Source organism: Xiphophorus couchianus, chromosome 20, assembly GCF_001444195.1.
Source record: "Xiphophorus couchianus chromosome 20, X_couchianus-1.0, whole genome shotgun sequence".
Classification (NCBI taxonomy): domain Eukaryota; kingdom Metazoa; phylum Chordata; class Actinopteri; order Cyprinodontiformes; family Poeciliidae; genus Xiphophorus; species Xiphophorus couchianus.
In genome coordinates this window covers 10,191,203-10,198,142 of record NC_040247.1, presented here as the reverse complement: position 1 = coordinate 10,198,142, position 6,940 = coordinate 10,191,203, and positions in this window count along the sequence as shown.

The window sequence follows — 6,940 nt, the reverse complement described above, 5'->3', positions numbered from 1 at the left end:
CAGCCAGAGCTGCTCAGGTCTCTGATTAATCATCAGGAGCGCTCCTGGAAAAAGAACATTGTGACTAACTGCTTCATCAACTTTGATTATTCAAGGTCTCAGGCTGTCCATGCATGAACCAGGAAGACAAAAGAACCAAAATGATTGCATAATTCAGCTTCATCCTTACCGCTGTAAGTTTTACATATGAAATAAACAATATCTCTAGGCGTTTATTTTACAGGTGTGTTCATGTTCTCCCTCCTTGCATGTTGCGTTCTTTCTTTTGCCTTATTGAAAGCAAACCAAATTGCATCCAGCTTCGGCAGCCAGCCTGCCAGACGCAGCCCCCTTCGGCCTGCTGCAGATTTAAATTACTGTAATCAGTGGATGAATAGCAATCAGCAGCCTTGTATGAACTGCTGGCAGAGCGCCTGACCCCCGGCTCTCTCCACCAATCAGACAGCAGTATCCCATTCATAGCTAATCACCACGTGAGCCGAGAGCTTCACCACTTACCTACCTCACATGTGACGGAGGAAGCTCTTCTTCTCTGTCTCTTTGTATCGCTGCTGACCGGATTGATGGGGGATAACGTTTTGAGAAGAAGCCTCTTCCTGTGGTGGCAGAGTGCCGTCTCTGAGGAAAAGAGTTAAAAATAAAGTCTTTATAGTTTCCTTCTCCAATTTTGAATGTTTCTATTAGTCTGTTATGAAGGATAAAATGTTAATTGGTGTTTAGTTTCTATGGGGGTTTTTTCTGGTATTACTCTCAAAGTTTTAATCCAGTTGCACAGGATGCCATTAGGGGGTTGGGTGATCACATGGGCAAGTATTAAATAAAAGGTTTTTATTGCATTTTTTTCATGTGCAGTGGGTGAGGAGTTGTCATGTGTTGGCATTAGAGTGAGCAGGTTACCAGGCTAGTCTGCACAGTGGTTCCCCCTCCCACATTGAAGAGAATTTCCTAGTTGTTTAATATTTTTAGGCTTTAGGAGGTGATTGGTGATTTCAATCAAACTAGCTAGAACCGCCTCAGTGCTATGTTTAGCCATGTGCAAACAGGAAATTTCAAGAAATTACATCTTCACAGGCGGTATCAGTATCTGTTCATGTTTACGTCATGGAAACAGCCATGAGGAGGTTAACAGGTAGAGCTGGTGGGGACACACAACGTCTGGGCAACAGGCTTGTTGGTTGTGAACTGTGTGAAGCTGAAACAGAATAGACACCATATTGTAAAGTAACAAGGAGGTGCAAACTTCCCAGTGAATCCACATGCATGAAAGCATTTCAAAACTTGTTCAATACACATCTGAAAAGAGAGAGATACTTTTTATTTATCCTCTGATTGTATGTGCCTCTTTCTAATGCCGCTCTGGGCACTTGCCAAAAACCTCCACTTATGAATATGAAATTTTATCGTATTGAAATCAGACAGAACATCAGTGGTGGCTTGTTTTAAACAAACATCAATACGGTCTGGGGACAAAAATGTATTTAGCACAACTGACCATAGACCTTGCAAAATGTTGTTTTATATTTATATTCTGAATTTTAAAAGACAGTTTAACCCACATCTGGGTGAATAAAGTGGTCAACTTTAGCAAATGACAGATAAAGAGAGATAAGGCATGGATGGGGAATAAGTGGGGGGTACAAACCCGTCCACCATGGCTGACGAAGCCTCCGTTTCGTGACTCCCACCCTCCCTTACAGAACCAGTCTCTTTTTCTTGCCCCCTGCCTCCGCCTGACTCCTACCCGCGTTCTCCTCCCTGCCAGGGGTGGATCCACCACCAGCGTTTATCTCCACCATCCAGCCCCAGTGTCTCCTAGCAACAGAACATGGATCATTTAACCGCTCCAGCATCCCTTGTTTTATCCAGCCAGTTCAAACATACAATATGCCAACTGCCTTTCATCCACGTTTTGTGTTTTTATTTCCCGTAAATTCTCCTCTGGGTCTGTTCTGTTGGTGTTTTTCTTGTTCTACTTGTCTCCCAGGCAGGCCTGCGGCCCTCAAAGCATATCAGTGCCACACTTGAGGGCAGACAGACAGCCAGGAGAGGCTTTTCTGTCAGGATGTGTCTCTCCAGGAACCAGCAGGTGCACACGCACACACACACACACACCCACACACAATCAATGGGGAAAGACATGACTTGGCCCTCAGTCTGAAAGGCCCTCGCAGAATCAATTAGCATTGAGATTAATGAAGCGCGTAATGAAGAGAGTGCTATCGCTCCTGCAGACAGGCAGAGAGATGATTGTGAATCTGTGTGAGGAAGACACACGCTGAAAAGGAACATCAAAGATATTCAAATAGCCACTTTGGCCTTTATGTTTTGCAAGAAAAGACCCAAATTAAATGCAGCACAGTTTTAAATAAACCTGCAATATGTATGTAGTTTAATATAATCCCATTTACATATAAAAAGTGTCATTTAATAAAACACATAATTAAAGATAAAATGATTGCATGGAAAAAGGTTGTTTTTATCTCTCGGTATCCATCAGTGCTAATATGCTGGAAGGAGATTGTTTCCGGAGCCGATAATCCTGAGTGATCCTGTCAAATAAATTCTGCATTTAGTTAAATCTGACCAAAAAGTAATAAATTTACATTTTTAACATGAAACCAGCAGCAGCATCTGTCATTGTCTACAGTATGAACAAAAACAATTTTATGTAGCAGAAAATACCTTTGTTGACTCCACATCCATATTGTTAGAAATGACACATACTGTCATTTTCAACAACATGACTGGAGACTGGAGGTGATCTGAACTTTTGCTCCAAATTTGATATTTAATTGGAGGTAATTATTCCATCAGAAGATATACTGACAGTAACAGAAAGCGCCTCAAAATCTGCAACTGCATCCTGGGTTTTATAGTATTTTGCAGTAATCACAAACACACACACTGGTTCATGTTCACAAAGACAGATGCTCCATCTGTCTTTGTGAACATGAACCAGTGACATTCATAGTGACAGTCTGTCTCACGTCGAACAAATCTGACTAAGTAGGCACAAAGCGATGCCTTCACACTTCAAAAGAAGAATTGAATGGGTTATGTGTGTTTTTGCATGCCGGCGCATCACTCTGACACACACACACACACACCTTATCACTACAGCACAGTGACAATAGACAGCTTTTAGCCTGAAGCGGCATGTTGGTTCAGCCTTCCTCTTTTCAAAAATGCCACTAACGGAAGGAGGAAGAGGAGGATGAGGAGGAAGAGGAGGGCTCAACATGACTCATGACTCTGGACCAATGCTCCCCCCCAACACACACACACACACAGCAAATGCATCAGTACTCTGACAGTCCTACAACTTGATTACTCATCAAACACACCCACTCCAAACCCTCCAAAGTTACATGAGTTTTATTTTGTTGTTACTGTTTCTCTATATTTTTATTGGAACTACTTCATTCAAAAATGAAAGGGAAAGACAAGAGAGAAAAAGCCATGAAAGAGTAGAAAGAATAGTAGAAAGGAACAATGGGAGAGAACAAAAAGGAAAGAACAGGGAAGAACAGAAACATAAGAAAAAAATAAAAGAAAGGAAAACAAAAGGAGAGAAAAGAGAAGAGGAGAAAAGAAGAGACACATAAAGGAAAAGAAGGAAAATCAAGATGGGGAACTAAAAAGTAGTTCTTGTGAAATAGAACAAGCAGAAATAAAAGAATATAAAGTTTGGAAAATCCAAGAGAAAAGGAAGATTGAAAAGGACAAAAATTAGCATAAATATAAAAGGAAAAGAACAGAGAAAAGAAAATAGAGAGAAAACAGGAACGGAACTGAGAAAGCACAAGAAAAGAAAAACTAACATCAGAAGCTGCAACTCTGTCTTTAAAATTTCCAGGTCTTTTTTTAACAGAAATTCTAATCAAATCTCCTGAAGAACCACATCCTCTCCACACTCACCTCTTCATCGTCTCGGCTGTCTCATTATTTTCAACATGAGTGTAAAGAAACACACACACAGTAACGCCCCCTTCTCCTCTTGGGGGGCTTTTCCTGACCGCATCTTCAGGAGGTTGGGAGATGTGGATGGACAGTAGTAGAGACGACAGCACCGTGCCGGAGGTTAGAGTCTGTGTGTGGGAGTCATGGCGGGGGGAAACCCCATGGTTTGATGATGATAATGATGATGATGATGCTTTGTTGTAGCAGACAGAATGGACAGGGGTCTTCATTCAGCTACAGGCAGGCTGGGACAGAAGACAGGAAAACAAGCATTCAGCTTTTGAAGTAAAGCAAACAAAAATTAGATCAAATAAATCATATATTACATTTAGGTTTAATTAAGCACCAAAATAAAAATAACTTGTGACTGTATGCAAAAACTGACAAAACATAGGAATCATATCACTGACTGGCTCACATCTTCCTATAAGGAGGCTTAGCAAACATTAGAAAGTAGAGTAAAAAAAATGCAAAATCATTTTTAGTATGTCGTTTTACAGCTTCAAGTTAAAATTTCAGAATCCAAAAAACAAAAAAAAAACTATAGTTGAAAATTCTTACCATTTCCCAGAGACGTATTAACGTTAAAGATTAATATTTACCCTTTAGCTTAGATACATACTGTACTTCCAATGTTTTTGCAAGAAAATTCAAGTGGAGTTGGGGAGCTCAAGAAATATATAACCTCTTGAAATGTTTTCAAAAAACTATTTCAACAGGAAAGTTACGAGAAAACTATTATCCCGCAGCTCCACCAAGTTACGGTGCTGAAGGAGAGCAGCAGAGTCCAGCAGTTCAGGTGAACATAATCAACTGATTAATTATGTTATCACATTATGAGGGCTGCAGATTTACTGACAGACTAAAACAGCTTTAAAATGTGTTAAAGTTTTGGGTTCTAGGATCATAAAATGTGACAAGGCTGGAAGTCAGAAAAATGTTGGTAAAATGTTCACATTTTATTCAGTCATAAACTGAAGGGATGGTTTGTGTCAGACAAAATCATTTTTCTTTGATTGAATGACTATTAAAACTTCAAATATGAGAAAGCTGATGAACTTTTATTTTTTTTACAGTAAAATAATGTGAGATGTTAAGTGAAGGTTAGTCTGATAGATCTCACTCTCAGTCCAGAAGCAGCTTCGGTGATGATCAACACTTAACCAGCTCTGAAGCTGCATGAGGTAAACATCTTACTTTCTCTGTTGCAATTTTCAGGCACAATTACATCAACTCTGAGAACCTCAAGTAGACATGAACATTGTTTTGAATAATTTCTATTATAAAGTCCTAGCATAGTGATATATGTACTGTATGTGTGATGCCACTTTGTAAGAGTAAAATTAACATCCTGCCTGGTCTACAACACGAGAATGTCCCGTCAATAATATCCTCCTTTATGATGTCATTAATCATCTTTGCCATAGCAGTCTGTCAGTGATGGATTTAAATACACCTTGAGACGGTGGGAAAACAAATGTGTTTTCCTCACAGTGAAAGAGGAGGCAGGATCTGAAGATAATTATGAAGAAACAGCAGCTCTGCTCCATTAGTCAGTGTAACTTTCAGTGTTGCCTGCAGATTTAGAGGTTCGAGGAAAAATGTAAACTTTTTCTGTGTTTTTGTTAAGACAGAGGCTTTTACCTGTCTCAACATTACAATCATCATAAGAAATCTTAAAATATGTTTTTTTCAAAAAAGTATCCTATTGCTCCATTGCTAAAACAGATCTGAGTTAACATGATGATGTCAAACTTACTGTGCTTCCTAGAACAGGTTAGGATAAGTCAACATTTATACTCACAAATGAAAATACCTGCAAACAGATGTGCAATTATACGACCGTAGATATTTGAAAAGCAGAAAAAGAACTTCTGGTACAACCAAAAGGAAGGCAGCAACTGGATGTTGCTCCTGTGAGGTTAATTACTGATTTTTAAACCTTTGTAAGGACTGTATGTTGTCATTTAGGTTTTTTTCTGGATTATCATTCCTCTGTAATTACACACAAGCTAAATAGTACTGGTGATAGCAAAGCAGTAACAAAAGTTTTGTTGCTATTACTTAAAGTTGCAAGTTAAATTGAGTCTTTGTGAGCAGAGCTCAGCATCTGGTAATGTAATACCATTCCCTGCTGCTAGTCTGCAGTGTTACATCAAGCCTCCTCCTCTCAACGTCAATCATTCCCTTTCTCTGATTCTTTCTTTGTCTCTCGCTGTGTCTCTCTGTGTCTGTAGACATGAGACATCAGACACACACACACACACAAAAGAAAAAAACATTCACACTCCTCTCTCATTGCTCTGCCTCCCAATTTTTGTGACCATGGCAACTATCTTGGAATATGGCCTGTGGATACGTTCACTATTACCAGGTCACTGCCTCAGAGCCTATCTGTCCTCCCATTCACACGCACAAACACCCCCCACACACACCCCCACACGCACACACACCCAGGCTCCTTCTAGCCGCTGTCGGCTCTAATCATCGGCCACTGAGGAGGCACAAAGCTTAAAAGAGAGACGAAAGAAAAACTGCCATGGCAACAAATTTGAGGCAATTTCAGTAATAATATGAATTAGACTCCAAGCTGAATTACGTTTTGCAGGAAAGGAAAAAGCTCTCCACTTTTCTTTTGAAGCCATGTGAATGTAAAGAAAAACACTGCTGTGCATCTGTTTGTGTGTATGTTTGCTGTTAAATGCAGAAAATCTGAGTTTGATTTTGTCTATAAGGCAGTTCAGATGAAAATATTCTGCTACAAAACGACCCTGTATCTATTCCAAGATGTATCCTACATTCATCTGGCCAAAATAGGACACACACACGCACACGCCCCCACACACGCAGATATATAGAGAGTAATACACACACATAGTTGCTCATTCAGAATAAATGTCTGAGCATAAATGGCAGCTGGCAAAACAGGCTTAGCCAAGCATGAAAATCAACATAAATTCCCACTCGGCTGGAGCTCGAT